The following is a 17737-nucleotide window of genomic DNA, read 5'->3' on the forward strand; positions in this document are numbered from 1 at the left end:
AATATAGATACAAAAGATTGATTTTATTCACTTTTTTAATTAATACATAGACAAAATATATACAGTTGAAAATGACATTATAGTCTTTATTGATCAATTATCAATCATTAAGCACCCCATCTTATAATATTATACCTTTGGATTCCATAGAAAGTTTGACTAGGTTACTGAGTTCAATATTTGTTTTATGGAATAATACTACATCGTTTTATATCATTTGCAACGATTAGACATTTAAATAATATAAAACGGAGATAATATAAAAATTCAAGAATACCATTAAATAGTCGATCACGTTAGGTGTATGTTACTCTTATTTTAATTTATCTTTGCTGATGCATAAAAGAAATGTTACCCAAGAATTGAACCTGTAACCCCCAAATGCATTATTGTTGATTGCTTACCAACTAATCTCTACCATTTTGTCATTTAATCATATCATAATTTCTTGTTCTAACGTGATTCACATGCATGAAACAATCAAGATCTTGGTTAATATATATAATTCCAAAAAAGAAATATGCCCATACAATCTGGTCGTAGAGAAGAAGATGAAGATTGTTATCAAGTGCTAAAACAAGCCCGAATCCTCGGTCGCAGGGGTCGATTATTTGGAGCTGGAGACCGCTTTGTACGCCTCAGCTTGCTAAGAAGCCAAGATGAATTCGATTCTCTGTTGTACAACTTACAAATATTGGTTTCCACTGAATTTCGAAATCACTCCAAAACCATATGAGTTAATATATACAATTCCAAAAAAGAAATATGCCCATAAAAAGAAATATGACCAAACCAATTCAATTTATATACAATTCCAAAAAAGAAATATGCCCATAAAAAGAAATATGACCAAACCAATTCAATTTATTATTACAAACTCATATGGTTTTGGAATGATTTCGAAATTCAGTGGAAACCAATATTTGTAAGTTGTACAACAGAGAATCGAATTCATCTTGGCTTCTTAGCAAGCTGAGGCGTACAAAGCGGTCTCCAGCTCCAAATAATCGACCCCTGCGACCGAGGATTCGGGCTTGTTTTAGCACTTGATAACAATCTTCATCTTCTTCTCTTTCACACTTCAACCATGCATATGCTGCCATGGTCCAACACCATTCAGAATATAATCTACTTATAAAAATGTGTTCAAGTTTTAAATTTTGTGTACTTGTTAACTAGAACATTTAAAATACTTTCAGGCTTTCAGCTACTACCGAATTGCAACAAACCTTAAAGCCCCTATGTGTAAACATGTTAGACTAACACATTTTGTTCGATTTAGGGCTTGTTTACTTCAGCTTAATTTCAGTTCAACTCCTAATTTACTTCTCTCATAAAATATTCAGTTCAGCTCCAATAAGTTTAGTTCACTTCAGTTCACCTCAACTTAGTTTTTTTTTTTTTATCCAAATGAGGCAATGCCAAAGAAAAGAAAACGAACTACAAAAACAAACAAAGGAAAAGAAAAAACATAGAAAAGCAACTACGGAGGGACTAAGCGAGGGAAAGCTACCCCCCTAGCATCCTCCTCTAAAATCCTACCAAGTCCTAATGGAATAAAATTAAGTATGTCTAAGTTTGTGTCTTGAGAGACTCCGCGGTTGGCCAACCAATCCGTCGCGCGATTGCCTTCACGGAATATATGTGTCACCTTCGTTTCCCACCCATCATTAGCTAGCATTGAGATGCATCGTGTAAGCTCATGTATGCTTTCCCCTGTATTGGCATGACCTTGCTTTAAGACTTGCACACAAGCAAGATTATCAAGCTGAATTTCGAGTTTTTCAATTTGTAGATTTTTAGCTAACTCTAAGCCACGAGTTAATGCTAAAATCTCAGCTCGAAAGGTCGAACATCTACCAAAATTTGCAGAAAATCCAGAGATGAAATTGCCTTGCCTATCCCTTATAATAGCTCCTCCACCTGCTGGACCAGGACAGCCCTTGGCTGCACCATTGATGTGTCTATTTTATATAGTACTTTACCCCCGTCCCTTGGTCATAATTAGTAGTGTTTTTGGCCCTTTAGGGCCACTTTTATTACTAATATGTGTTTTCTAGTGTTTTCGTAGTTTTGGTTGAGTTTTGCAGGGAATTGCACATTTGGAGCATTTTCCCGGGATTTTTATGAAGCGACTACGAGCATTGGAAGAACACGACCACTTATGGAGCCCAAGGCCGGTTAGAGCCATCGAGCCGGTGATTAATGGCTCGGTTATTTGGATCGCGAGGCAATTGGACCATGTATTCGAGACCCGAGAGGAAATATGGACTGGGCCGAGAAATCTAGCCCAATCGAAGTCCAAAGCCTTGAAGATAAAGACCGGGCCCGATCGGGCAAGCAATCGCCCGATCGGGCGGATGCGTGGGAGTGCCATCAAGGGAAGGCGCGCCCGATCGGGTGAGCTGCTAGCTCGATCGGGCGCGGCAACTTAGAAGGAGCTCTGGCAAAAAGGCACGCCCGATCGGGCGACCTCTAGCTCGATCGGGCGCGTGTTTCTGGAGAAGTGATTTTTGACGAGCAATTAGTTTCTAATTAGGAGTTGTTTTTAGTTTAGTTTAAATACGTTTTTTGTACGGATTAATTAGATCCTTCTTCTACTACTTCTTCTTCTCTTAATCCTTTCTCTTAGTTTTTCTCTCTCTACTTAGACTTCTTTCTCTAAACTCTCTCTCTAAACCTTTGTTATTATTTCTTTGATTAATTTCAGATTTATTTTGGTAACGATTTCTTTTCCCTTAATCTCAGTTATTTATTTTATTCCTTTGATCATGATTTATTTTATTGCTTTGCTTAGTTTATATTTAATAATGTGTGAGTAGTTTAATTTCTAGGGTTCTTGGGGATCTAATAAATAATATGAAGGGGTAAATTATTGTTGATGATTATCAATGCTAGATTAATTTCCTATTGATTGATTTAATGCTCTGTGACTAGATTAGGCCTATCTTTTATCCATGAGTTTGACAATATTGATTCAAGAATCGAGAGATGAAAATTAATGTTTAGGTCTAGTTTCAATAGGCGAGTTAATTTATAAATGGTTAAGTCAAGAATCGAGAGATGAGATGTAATACCGATAAATTAATTGTGTGATTGTAATAAGTAGCGAGAGCCCTTTACAATTTGGTTAATTGATGCATTGATGATTGACTATTATTGATTGTTGGTATTGCATGATGATTTCTTATTGGATTTTTTTAATGTTTTACAATTGCGGCTTGTAAAAGTATAGCAATATTAAATTGATGAATCGAGGAGATGTTAATTTGATATTAAAGGCTATTTTCAATAAGAACTTAGATCTAGTAAATTGCGAGAGCCTGTTAGATCTATGTTGATTAATAAATTGCGAGAGCCTGTTAATCATGTTATCTATGCCATGTCCTATGCCCTAGATCCTTTATATATTATTTTCTCTCTATTCCTACTCTTTTTAGTTTAGTTTCTTATTCATTCATAAATATTGGTTACTTAAATAATTTAGATTATAATATTTAGTTAGGAGTAAAAAGACTTGTTTCCCTGTGGAGATCGACCCTACTTCCCTATCTACTTTAGTTAGTGATTTAGGTAATTATTTTTGATTAGGGGATACGACTTACCCTGTCAACCATCACTATTGAGAACATACCAGCCAAAAGCAGGTGGGTTCCAAGCAATCAAACGTTCCTGTTTTGGTGATTTTTGCTGTTCATTCATGTTATTCAGGCTACGAAATGCTTCATCAATTCTAATACGAAAGAAGGCTCCCATGTCTACAGGAATTTCATTATCTCGATTGAAGACATAGCAATTTCTCCAACGCCAGACCCACCACACAACGATGCCAAAAAGAGTCGGCCAACCCTGGTCATCTTCGTTTCCAGAATCTTTAAGGTTGTGAGTCAACCAGTCCTTCATAGAACCTTGAAAGAAATTCTGAAAAAGAGAAGGAGTTAACACTATGCGCCACACTTGCTTAGCAGCTGGACAGTCACACAATATATGGAGGTTGCTCTCTTCATTGCACCCACATAGAAAACATTTAGGATCATCAGTGAGTTGCCTCTTAAATCGATTCAAATTCCCAAGAAGTTGTTCATGACAAGCCAACCATAAAAAAGCTCGAATGCGTTGTTGAACCAGAGCTTTCCAAATTAAATCCCAACACTCTTCATCAAGGCAATCAGTTTCATTCCTCAATATACTAAGCGCAGACTTCAAAGAAAATTTGTCCTTAGTCCCTTCTTTCCAGTACAGTAAGTCACCAACACTGGGATCGGCTCGAACAGCATGGTGTTGAATCAATTTGAGAGTATCCGAATCTAAATATGGAGCAAAAACATTCCATTTCCATCCTTGATTCTCCTCCCACATTTCTTCAACAGTAGCGCCTGCTATCTCCAACGGAACAGGGGATGTAACAATTTCACTTAGAGGCTTATCAGTGGCCCACAAGTGATCCCAGAACAAAGTTTGAGATCCTTTACCTATGGCAGATCGTGCACCTTTACACAGAAACTTTGAGTTTTCTGTTATGCCGCTCCACACATTAGACATTCCTTGCTTAGATTCAAACATATCTATGTCACAACGCCCTTTGCAATATTTGGCCCTAAGTACACGAGACCAAAGAGCGTTGGGTTCAGTCAAAACTCTCCATCCAAGCTTTGTAAGAAATGCGGCATTCGCTTGTTTGGCAGAATTTATGCTTAAACCTCCAAGTTCCTTCGGCTTTTGTAACACTTCCCATGAAATCAAATGCACCTTCTTTTTGTCTTCATTTCCACCCCAAATGAACCTTCTAGTTTTTCTGTCAATATCTTCACAAATAGATCGTGGAATTTTAGCCGATTGCATGGAGTAGAAAGACATTGTGGACAAGGTAGATTTTGCTAGAGTAATTCGGCCTGCCAACGACAAATATTTGGATTTCCATCCACTAAGACGTCGGTCGATTTTCTCACACAGATGGCTCTATGTTGCCTTGGTAATAACTCTACTTGTCAAAGTAGGCATTCCAATATAACCCCAAATCCTCAGTACACTCCATGCGCAAAGCCTCACAAATTTCAGATTTGGCAGATTGTGAGACATTCTTCGAGAAGTAGACCCTTGATTTAGGCAAACTCACCTTTTGCCCCAATGCAGTGCAAAACCGAGCTAAACAAGAGTGAATCAGATTGGCTTGGTCAGTAGAAGCCTCAGCAAATAGGACTATGTCGTCAGCAAAGAACAAGTTTGAAAGTACGGGACCATCACGACTTGCTCTAATAGGTTTCCAAAGATTGTGAGCTATGGCTTCTTCAATTATTTGATAAAACCGCTCCATACACATAACAAAAAGATAAGGTGATAGGGGATCACCTTGTCTAATTCCCACTACTAAATTCTGTTAAATTGCGACCGTTTTTCTACGACCGTCTGAAAAACGGTCGCAAAATATGAAATTTGCGACCGTTTTTTGTGCGGACGCAATATTACGACTGCTTTGACAACGGTCGCAAATTTGCAACCGTTTTGCGACCGTTTTTAGCCTTTTAGACGGTCGCTAGGATGTTTGAACAATTAAAAATAATTCTAAATTAAATTAAATCGTTTGCGACCGTCAAAGTCGGTCGTAAATGTCGTAATCTGCGACCGTCAAAGAGAAGGTCGTAAATGTCATAATTTGCGACCGTCAAAGACGGTCGGAAATGTCATAATCTGCGACCGTCACAGAGACAGTCGTAAATTTCATAATCTGCGACCGTCAAAGGCGGTCGTAAATGTCATAATCTGCGACCGTCACAGAGACGGTCGTAAATTTCATAATCTGCGACCGTCAAAGGCGGTCGTAAATGTCATAATCTGCGACCGTCACAGAGACAGTCGTAAATTTCATAATCTGCGAACGTCAAAGGCGGTCGTAAATGTCATAATCTGCGACCGTCATTTTGACGGTCGTAAATGTCATAATTTGCGACCGCTTTAACGGTCGCAAAAGGGATTTTTTTATTTTAAAGAGTATATGGTATAAAAGGAGCCAAACCCTAAGAGTTTCTCAGCTCTTAGCCTCCGCCTCTTTCTTTTCTCTCTCCTCCTCTTCTTTTTGCTTTCTCATGTGTATTCACTTTCCTCCATGGTTCCATCTCCTTCTCTTCCTTCTTCTCTTTCCTTTCTCCTTCCTCTCCATTTTTGTTCTTCATTTTCACATCTCCATTTCCGTTCCAAGCTAAGTTTCGCTCCCCTCCATTTCCGTTCTCTTATTCTCCGGCAGCATTGGTGGTGTGTTGGTTTGATGCTTAGCTTTGTGGTGTTAACTAGTTCATGGTTTTCAAGGTCGAATTCTACCATAAAAAGTCTAGATCTAGACTTTTCATGGTCGAATTGGGCCTTATTAAACCAAATTCGAGGTAAAATTAAGAGTTTGAGGTATGTTTTCGTGTTTTTGGTTTATTTTTGTTTTGTTTTTGGTTTATTTTCGTTTCTTTTTGGGTTTGATTTTGTTTTTTTTGTTGATTTTTGGGTTTGATTTTCGGGTACATTTTCATTGGATAATTTTGTGGGTTAATTTTCGTTAATTTTAGGGTTTGATATTCAAAGTGAAATTGTTTGATTTTGTTATTTTTTTGATTTGATTTTCGCTAAATTTTGGGTTTTCGTGTTATTTTGTTTGATTTTTGGTGAATTTGGTTTATGGGTGGCTGTTGTGGTGGCTGATTTGGGTTTTCGTGGGAAAAGGGTGTGAATCCGGGGTGGGCTGGAGTTTTCGTGGTGGATGGGGTTGTTTTCAAGGTTATTCGGGGTGGCTGGAGGTGTTTTCGTGGTAATTCAGGGTGGCTGGAGGTGTTTTCGTGGTGGTTGAAGGTGTTGTCGGGGCGGTTGGAGGTGTTTTCGTGGTGGTTGAAGGTGTTTCCGTGGTGGATGGTAGTATTTAGGGTGGACGGTGGTGGTGGGTAAAGGTGAATAGGGTTGGCAGTGGTGGTGGGTTGGTGAGGCTGGATACGGGGTGGGGTGATTTTCTTGTTTTTTTTGTTTTTTTTTTTAATTTTAGCGACGGCTTTAGGCGGTCTCTAAATCCAATTTTGCGACCGCTGACTATACCGGTCGCAATTACATTTATTTGCGACCGTTTTCAAAACAGTCGTTGAAAATATTTAAAACGGTCGCAAAAAAAATTGCGACCGTCAAGCGGTCGTAATTTTGTTTTTTTTGCGACCAAGTTAATAACGACCACCACGTTACGACCGTTGACGGTCGCAATTATGTTTAGCGACCGTTTTTGCTATTTTCAACGACCGTCAGAGGCGGTCGCAATTTGGCCGAATTTTAGTAGTGTCCCCTACTTGGTTTGAAGCTTTCCGAAGGTTCACCATTCCATAGGACACGAAGAGAGGCAGTGGATATGCATTCCATAATTAAGTCTACCATTGTGATTGGTAAACACATATCAAGAAGGGTATCCCGGATGAATGACCAACGAAGACGATCGTAGGCTTTTTCGAAATCAATTTTAATCGCCATAAACCCTTTTGCACCTTGCTTTTTCCTCATAGTGTGTAACACCTCTTGCATGATGACAATATTATCAGTAATTTGCCTCCCAGGAACAAAGCTTTCTTGAGTATTCGAGATCAAGAAGGGCAAAACAGGTTTCTACCGATTGATAATTACCTTTGTTACAATTTTATAGGCTACATTACATAGCCCAATTGGTATAAATTGTGAAGCTAACTTAGGTTTATCAATTTTTGGCAGCAAGGCAATACATGTTTCATTAAAATCCGGTGGGATACCTTTACCTTCAAGGATGGGAAGGAGAGTTTTATAGACAGTAGGGGCAATCAAATCCCAATTTTTCTAATAGAATATAGCTTTAAAACCGTCCGGTCCCGGAGCTTTCAACGCCCCCATCTCCTTGACTACTTCATCCATTTCATGTCTCGAATAGGCTCTTGTGAGAAAATTCCAATCTCGAGGAAGAATTTCAGGGAAGACATCTTGCGGCACATCAAAGAGTTCTGGCTCTCCCTCTTCAGTGAATAGATTTTTGAAATAATTCACAATTTGATTTTGAATATCACATTTATCATGCAGCCAAATTCCCTCTTCGTTCTTGATGGCTAGAATCTTATTTTTCCAGCGTTTCACAATTGTACTTAACTGGAAGAATGTTGTATTTCTATCACCATTCTTAAGCCATTCAATGCAAGATTTTTGATACCATAAAGTCTCCTCTCTATCAAGAATTTCATCAAGTTCCTTTCTAAGACGAGACTTCAATTTCAATAATCCTCTGTCCACCTTGATAGCAAGTGATTTTTGAATTCCACCCAATCTAGCTATGAGAGCCCTTTTTTGCTTGAAAATGTTGCCGAAGACATTCCTATTCCAAATTTGCAAGTGCTTCGAAAGTTTATTGAGATCAGGAATGAGCGGGCTATCAGCATCCCAATGATCAGAGACAAAATTCTGGAAGTTTTCATGGGTAAGCCATGTTGCTTGAAATCTGAACGGGCAATGAAGAGAATGAAAAGAAGTGAAGCCGTTCGGAGAGATAAAAAGCGAGCAGTGATCAGAATGTATTGCCGTGAGGTGCTTCATTGAAGCTTTCTCAAATCTCAAAGCCCATTTTTCATTGCAAAGGGCTCTGTCTAATCTCCCTCTCTGTCGGGTTTCTGGAGAAAGTCCCCTAGCCCATGTGTGGGTCGAACCCGAGAATTCCACTTCAATAAGGTCCATGTCTTCCACCTAAGAGTTAAATAATGCTGATCTTCGAGTGGTTTCATTACAGGAGCTACTGCGTTCCGAAGGAAAACGAGTATCGTTGAAGTCACCTGTCATGAGCCATGGCTCATTGTGCGTGGCAGCAAAATTTTTCAATTCTTCCCATAAATCTTTCCTTTGAGGCGGGTCGGGGCTAGCGTATACAGCAGTAAAGTACCAAGGCACAGCACCCCTCTGTGAAATATTCATAGTGATGTGTTGCTTATGCTGAAGGATAGGCTCCACATTCACAATATCCGGTTTCCAGTAAACCCATATACCACCACTGAACCCAATAGCATCTACACGAGTATGCCCATTGTAGCCAATAATAGAGGAAATTCGAAGGGCTTGATCACCCCCCATGTGAGTTTCAACTAATGCGAGAACATCAGGTTGATTCACACGCACCTAATCTTTCAAAGAAGAGATAAAATTTTTGCTTTCCGCACCTTGTACATTCCAGACCATACAAGAGATCGGTAAAGAGTCCGGAGCTAAATTAGGTATGCACTCTTCCATAGAAACAGGGATAGAAGATAGTGATGACATGTATGCTTGACTAATGAATCTCAACAATCGTTGAAATTCATTGGGAATTTTCAATGTTGCCACCAATTCCGGGGGAGTCGAAGTTGCTGGTAGCATGGACTCTAGTTGCACTTCCATGACATGGATCAAGGGAGTCATCTTCACAAGATAAACTTGGTCTAACGGCTGCCCCACACATAGAGTCTTCTCCGGGGGAATCCTTAGAGATATCAGGGAAGGTGTTAGGGACATGGCTAACAGTTGTACTCGGTTCAAGTTCTTCCTGCGTCAGCTTTTAAACAGCTTGTGATTGCTCGTTAGTGGCTTGGTGAGTGGCTTCTTTGTTAGCTTGAAAGGCAAATTCCAGATTTTCTTTTCCTAGCGTGTAGGTCGGCTTATTTATGGAAAGAATATGCAAGGAATTATTATCAATTTCCATAAGAGGGAGTGTCGAAGGTTGAGAAGAAATTTTTTCCTTAGATTGATAAGATTTGGAATAATTTTTATTAGCTTTGGAATGATTTTTAGGAAAAGATATATTTTTTCCTTTCGAGAAAGATAATTGCTTATCTTTAGGAAGTAAATGTTGTGAGATATCACCTAAATTGGTGGTAGCAAAACAACTTCCATCATTATCCTTAAACAAAATTGAAGAATCTTCAATTTCCATATCCTGCTCCTTCAAATGCTCGGATTCTTCCCTATCTTGATCCTCCAGAATAGCAAATCTAGAGCCCCCTCCTTAATTATTGGGAACAGAATTATTTTTTAAATTGTTTCCAATTTCAGCCTCCTTACGTCCAGCCCCTGTTGCAACTCTGTTCACCACAGGTGCACCATTGTGAGTGTTTCTAGCTGGTTCTTGAATAGGTTTTTCAACCCTTGTATTTTTTTCCGAGCAGGCTTTTTAACAAGCATCTAGGAGCCGAAGTTCTCTGTCTCCTCAGGTTTAGGACCTTCATTGTGCAAGGGATTTTCATGACATCTGACGTTATCATGCCCTGAAGAATTGCTTATAGGGACATTAACAGGACCACAATCATCCGCAACATGACCAAGTTTACCACACTTGAAACAAACCATTTTTATTCCTTCATATTGAACCCTCCAAATTCGACCCTTCAACCAGAATTTTGATAATAAAGGTTTAGAAAGGTCAATTTCAACACTTAAACGTGTGAATTGACCACGTTCAGCTTGAGAAGTTTTCTTGTCCACTCATAACACTTTGCCAATTCTTGAACCAATTTTATTCAAGAAATTAATGTCAAAGTATTCCACAGGTAGGTTGGGAATACGCACCCATGCTGTTAAAACCTTAATAGGAGATTCATTAGGTACAAAATTGGGGATCCATTTCCTAATGGTGAGATAGTTATCATCAATGAGCCATGGTCCTTGAGTAAGCACATAATTGTAATCCGCCTGATTTATAAACCTCGCAATATAGTAATCACAGCCAATGTCAGTGAGAGCAAGTTCACCTTTGATATTCCATTTCTTCTTCAGCCTTCACATGAGTCCCATGTAACCTATCTTACCACTAAACATCTTGATTATCAGAGAAGTTAACCATGGTTTCCTCAAGCGTATTTTCTCCTCCTTCGAAAGGGTTATGACAGGACAACGTTCATCCTGAAGAATTTCCTCTGGAATTTCCTCTTCATCATCTGAGATCAAGTCAACCAAATCCTCATCCAGATTCATTATCGATTGCAGAGAAGACTTTGGACCTTGGTCACCTTGAACCTTCTCACTGAAGGATAAAATTCCTCCATTCAGAATCGGTGGAGGAAGATTTGCACCTTGCATATTCATGTTGTTAGCAGGAATGGTCATTTTCTGACCATTCAAGAGAATATTTTCGACCTCCATAGGTTGATCTAAATCTTCAGCAATATTCCCAAAGATTTCATGAGTAATTTTCCGTTTAGGTTTTTTTGTAGATCTGATCAATTGATCAGCTAGTTCAGGGGGGGGTTAGGATCGGGCTGGGAAGCGGCCATAGAGAGAATTCTATAACAAGTCCTCGTTCACCTCAACTTAGTAAATGTGAACAGACGCTTAGAATAGTATTTGATATTATCTTGAAATAAATTCAGCTTTGATAATTAGATTCCTACCTTAAACAACAACTAGAGATGGTGATATTATATATATACCATAGCGTTTAAGCAATTACAAATACAACACTTATTTATAATTGTAACAGTATAACTTTCATACTACGAGTATTTTATTCACTAACCTTGACCACATGTTTTGTTCATATATGAAAAAAAAATATTATTGGATTAAACTCCTTTTTTTCTCTTGAATATTAATTTTTTTTTATTATTACGCCTAATAAAACTAAAGATATTAATTAATATAGATGACAAAATTGTGCAATGACAAATATAAAAGTGAAATTGTTGTGATTTTAAGGAAAAGAAGTATATGGTGCAACGATAAAATAATATTACCTGGGGAAGGCCTTCTAACTCGTTGATAGAACGAGCAGAATTGTGGAGGTATATGTTGTAGGGAGAAGTGCGATGAAGTAGACAAGATTGTGGTTAGTCCTTCCCATCTTTCCTTCATTATATTGTATCCAAACTTAAAAATGTCACTTCCTCCATCATCAACAATTGCTTTCAATAGAATCAATACCCGTAATTGGGTATCTTGTGACACACCTAACGTATTATGATTCACATAATACTCCATTTGTTGTTTTACAGCCTTGTCCTTCACCAAAGCCCACCTACATTATTAAAAAAGAAAGTTAATTGCCTAATTTGTTTAATTATCATGTTCAATTATTCTAATTTGAATAAAATAAAGATTTAGTTATACTACATCCGTTTCACCCAGAACTGATCCCCGAATCCGGATTAGCCCAAAGGGTGAACCGGATGGAACACCAAAAAAAAAAAACATCCGTTTCAATTTATATTCGAACAATTTGGCCCTATAAGTAGATGTACAAGGAAACTAAACAAGGGAAATGGTTGTAGTACGTGTAACATGTAAGATGTACCTATATACATAAACACGAAAGTATATAACTATACGAGTGTCAGATGTGAAACGGAGGGAGTAGATTGTACCCAAATCGACTGCCAGCATGACCCGTAAGCTTAGACATAGAGAAAAGCATGAGATTTTCAGCAGCCAGGGTTAGAATGGCAGTGTAATGAGGCCAATAATAGACACGATCATGAATAGTCTTAATTGAGGGTCCTTTAAGAACACTCTCTTTGAATTGACCGTCTGGATTGTTTGGGGATGTCACAAATTCTATAAATGTAACATTTTCATTGCTTGTTTTGTTCTTTCATAACGATCGATGTGTCACCTTTATACTCGTATGCTCGAGACTGATATATCTCAGTTTGGGGCGCCCCCCATTGATCAGCCTGATTTACATAAATTTGTAAATCAGTCCTGAATGTGGGCCATCTTCTTATTTTTATATTGTTTGGGACGTTAGCTGACTTGGCACAGTAGACGGACGTTAGTAATGGGGTTTGTAACGTCCCCGTTATCCTTGACGTTATTAAAAAAAAAAAGGGTTTTTCTATACAGTGCCCCTGAGGAATTGACTTTTCCAAGATGTGCCCACCCATTTTCAAAATTCCACAATGTATCCCTAAGGCCCCTTTAGTGTCTACGATGTAACCCTACCCTAATACCTCCGTTAACTTTCCCTTAACTTCAAAATAAAGAAATTTAAAAAAAAAACAAAAAATAAAAAAAAAACCCAAACACCTCTCTCTCCTCCCTCACAACCACCCACCACTACACCTCCAACCGCACCACCACCCCACCTCTCTCTCCTCCCTCACAACCACCCACTACTACACCTCCAACCGCAGTCTCCATTTCCGGCCATCCCTCCCCCTTCGCCCTGACCGCCCTTTTCCGGCCACACCTTCCCTTCTCTTTCAACCATTCCGGTCAGCTCTCCCCCCAGCCACGCCTCATACTACAAAAATCCAAATTCCAAATCAAAGTCGAGAATTTTAAATCTAATAATCCATCGAGTACAAATCAAAACTCAGAATTCCTAATCTCATGGTATAATCGATTGAATTTGGGCGAGGGTTTTCGATGGTTTGGGTGAAATTCGTCCTTAAAATCGAGATGATTTCATGAAATTCGAGCTCAAGAAAACCGATTCCAGCGTCGTCAATGCACTTCGCCGCATTATGAACGCTGAAGTTCCCACCGTCGCCGTCGAAATCGAAGTTAACTCCTTCGTTCTCAATGACGAGTTCATTGCTCACCGACTCGGCCTCATAGGTGGTGGGTCAAGGAGAGAGGAGCGCGGCTCGGTGGTGCAGCTGGGGGTGCAACGGAGGTGGGGCGGTGGTGCTTGAATTGGTTTTTTTTGTTTTCTTTTTTAATTTCTTTATTTTAGTTAACGGAAAGTTAACTTAAGTTAACAGAAGGATTAGTGTAGGGTTACATCGGAGACACTAAAGGAACTTTAGGGGTACGGTGTAGAATTTTTAAAATGGGTGGGCACAGCTTGGAAAAGTCAATACCTCAGAGGCACTGTATAGAAAAACCCAAAAAAAAACAAAAAACACAAAATAAAATTTTTAATTACTCCCTGGATCTACATCATCTCTCTTCATTTGCATACCTATGGTAGTCAATTTGGCCATTGGAAGAGATGACATAGCTCGCAATTGAGAATATGTTGAAGATCGGTCACCATACAAGTTCACTATTAATGACACTACGATACATACAAATTCGCCATTGTTGTACAAGCTTGCTTTGTAAAACCTCCAAAAATTCTTCGAATTTGATTTGATTTCATTTGAAATTGATTTGATTTCATTTGAAATTGATTTGATTTCATTTGAAATTGATTTGGTTTTAATTGAATTGAATTTGATTGGACTGACTTAGGTTTAGAAAGAAATAAATTGAGTGAAAGGAATGGTGTCCTTCGAACAAGTGTATTATTCTGATAGCGGGTTCAGAATTATTAGAAAGCTAATATATTCAGTAAGTTCAAGTGATCGGAATGCCTGGGTGGAGGCCGCTTCCGATCAGTAATATTAATATAATTAATATTACAGCTTAATCTTGACTGAACCCTTCGGGTCACACCCAAGCAAAATATACGAACCGACTCGACGAATTAATTTGGAAGAAATTAATTCACCGCCCGAGTGTTAAATATTTAGACGTCGGTAATTCGAGCTTGGAGCGTCGAAACCGATCGTCGGAAGTCGAGTCAATGATAATAAAAAGACGAGACGCGCAAAATAATAATAAATCGACCATATTCCCAAAATACCCCTAGCATCGGAATGCCCCGAGCATCCGAATGCTAGGGGCAAAAATGTCCAAGCATAGGTGGCTAGCAAGCGCACCAAGCCGAGCCTAGCATGGCTGGCTAGGTGCGTGCTAGCGCACCGTGCTAGCAGCCACACACAGCAGCAGCTAGCAGCCGTGTGCACGTGGTGCGTGCAGCAGATAGCTGCCGCAAGCTAGGCATGCTAGCAGCGCACGCACTAGCAGCCACGCACAGCAGCAAGCCCGCACCAAGTGCGTGGCTTGCGCGCACAGCAGCAGCCCGCATCTTGGTGCGGGGCTGGGCTCGTGGATGGGCCATAGGGCCGGTCACTATGGGGAAGCTTGAGGAATATGGGAGCAAGTGGGTAAGGACATGTGGCACAAGGAGAGTAATGAGTGTGGAGCAAGTATGGTCCCCTACTCTCCATGTGGTCCTCACCAACCCATTTCACATGGTAATGCCACTTGTAGATTTATTATTAGTTTGCAATTTTAATTTAATTTAGCTTTAAATTAATTTGTGGAATTTCATGATCCCACATTGATGGGATAGAAATTCCCACTCATACTTTCCTCTATAAATACCAACCTTGGGATTTGGAGTAAAGTGCTTGAGTGGGCGTTAGAAAGAGCATTCCATATTTTGGGAAAAACTCTTAAACTCCATTAACACTTGGGTTTTAGTCGGACCTTGCTAACTCCAAGGTAGCGGACCTAAAAAGTCGTGTTCGTCCTTTGTGGGTGGATACCGTTGGAGGCACGACATTTGCGGTGCTCAAGGCTTTCAAGTAAGAGCCTATTTTGAGAGGGCGAAGCTCGCTTCAAGGGTATGATTCGTTCTTCATTTTTCTTGTGTTTATTTATTTATGCTTTATGGTTTTATTAATTACGAGTGGTTCCTTGGGTCGGGGTTGTTTCCGAGGTGAGTCGAACTCACCAAACCCCAACATTGAGTTGATTTGATAAAATTGATTAATCTGGAGAATTTGATAGTTTCTCTCTCCTCTTTGATGAGTGGGTGGATTAACTCCAGGAAACATGCGTTTTGATGATATGCAATAACAACAATGGCATCGAAGTTTTCTTAATGGATCATTTTCGTCTCGGTTATACTCCAATTTCTGCAGCAAGGTTCAATTTCATGCGTTTTCGAACATGGTTTCAGATTAGGGTTACAAATTTGGGAAAGTGACGATTGTGGCTAACTGCGAAAATTCAAGTAATGGAGGTTAACGACATTGACTTGGCAGCGTTAGTTTGACTAACTTCAACTTTTTCCATGGCAATGTGCCGTCTTCAATGATATTTACTGTGCTGACAACACTACCCTTAATTAAATGTACAAAAAAGACGATTTTACCCCTAGATTTACAAGGTTTGTAACTCAGCCTGATGAACATGAATTTCCTCCTCAGTTTGTTCTTTGTACGTCTAAAAGGAAAACAACATAAAAGTAAGCAATTAAAGATAAATGTTATGTAGAAATATACCAGGATTAGTAGATTGTCAAAAGCCGTAGTATTTGTATCAAAAGTAAATTAATTTACCTTTTTTAAAAAAAAAAAAAAAGGGTATAGAGTACCTATTTTGATGGTTAAAAAAGCAAGATATGAGGCCATAATGCTCATTAAGGTTCATCATGGTCTCATGTCTATTGATTAAAGTTTGTAGGGTAAGGGAACCAAAAAAGAGGGTTCGTAGAACCAGGCATGGGTTAAGCCAACACAAGAATTAATAAAGCACGACACCAAAAAAAAAAAAAAGGTTCCCTCACCCTCGAGCCATGTATGAATATCATTTTTCCAAATTTGGCGCGAGTCTTGCATGAGCATGACAAGGCGACTGTCTTATTATTCATCAATGAATTTCGTGCGCAAAACATGTTCTTTATAGGTTTAGGGGGGCATTTTGGCCCTATGAGTCCAATTTGAGGTCATAGTTGAGGTATTTTAATTTTAATCATGTAAAACGAGGCATTTTCGATCATTTTTTGTCAATTCTGACCTCAAAGTTGACTCAAAGGACTAAAATGCCCCCCGAAACCCCTAAAGACCATGTGTTTGACACGGAAATCAAAGAATTTAAAATTTTCGTTAGTTTTTTACGACAGGTTGTAAAAAACAATTTTTAATTTTATTTTTGGTGGTAAAATAAAAGTTTTAGAAGTTTTGGTCGTAAAATAAAAGTTTTAGAAGTTTTGGTGGTAAAAAACAATTTTTTTTTGTGATAAAAGTAAAAAAATCCTTTAAAAATATCCCAAAGATGAGATTATTTTTCGCATATGCCTCAAATATGGGATTATTCCCAGCAATTTTTCCTAAAAATAAAACAAAGACCAGCTAGCCTAACACAACCCAATGTATGACTTAATCTAGGCTCCATTCATTAAAGATTTGCAAGAGCCCATAATGACATAGCCTTTTTGTTGCCCATTCTAGACAAGGCTTGTTGGCATGGCATGTGGGATTACATGGCCCAACCCTTGTCTAATTTAGGAGTTTTTTATTTATTTTTTTTTGAAGAAATAATTTAGGTGTTCAATTAAGGGATTTTCAAATCAAAATAGCTCAAATAGAATTATTGTGAATACATACTGAGTAATAAGGTGTGGAAGTGACCACATATGCAGGATTAGAGGAATTTGAGGAAAGAGCATAAACAGCAGCATTAAGTAGTTGAGTAAAGCCAGTCCCATATACAATATGCCTTCCTTCAGTTTCTGCATTTCCAACCAATTCATGCAATTTAAGGATGTAATTCTCTAGCTCTGTTGAAAGTGTCTCAGCATATGGGTCTATATATGTATATCCCATTCTATGCCATCCTGATACCAATACTCCACCACTTTCCTTTTTATTCATCCAAAAAGGCTCCATATATATTGGATTCCCACTGTAAATACTTTCAAAACCGCGTCACATTTAACAAATTATCTTATGTTTGTGACGATAGACCTAGCGAAACGGGCATGACATGAGCTATAAGGCCTATAACTTTGCTAGAATACAACAATGCTAGGTGATGTTTGTGAGTTATACGGCCTCCGTCCCTGATTATTTTCTTCTTTTAGTTTTATTCTTTGGAGTCAAATTTCGCTACTGGAGATTTGTATATGTTTTTTTTTTTCTTTTTCTATTTCTTTTTAAATGCAACTAGGTTTTGGACTCGAATCATGTAC

General features: G+C 38.7%; 1 pseudogene; it reads right to left on the bottom strand.

Moving 5' to 3' along the window:
- Positions 1-878: 878 nt before the first annotated feature.
- On the bottom strand, positions 879-17435 carry LOC145640387 (tryptophan aminotransferase-related protein 3-like; annotated as a pseudogene).
- Between the last annotated feature and the right edge of the window lie 302 nt (positions 17436-17737).

This window comes from Chenopodium album, chromosome 7, assembly GCF_948465745.1.
Source record: "Chenopodium album chromosome 7, dcCheAlbu1.1, whole genome shotgun sequence".
Classification (NCBI taxonomy): Eukaryota; Viridiplantae; Streptophyta; class Magnoliopsida; order Caryophyllales; family Amaranthaceae; genus Chenopodium; species Chenopodium album.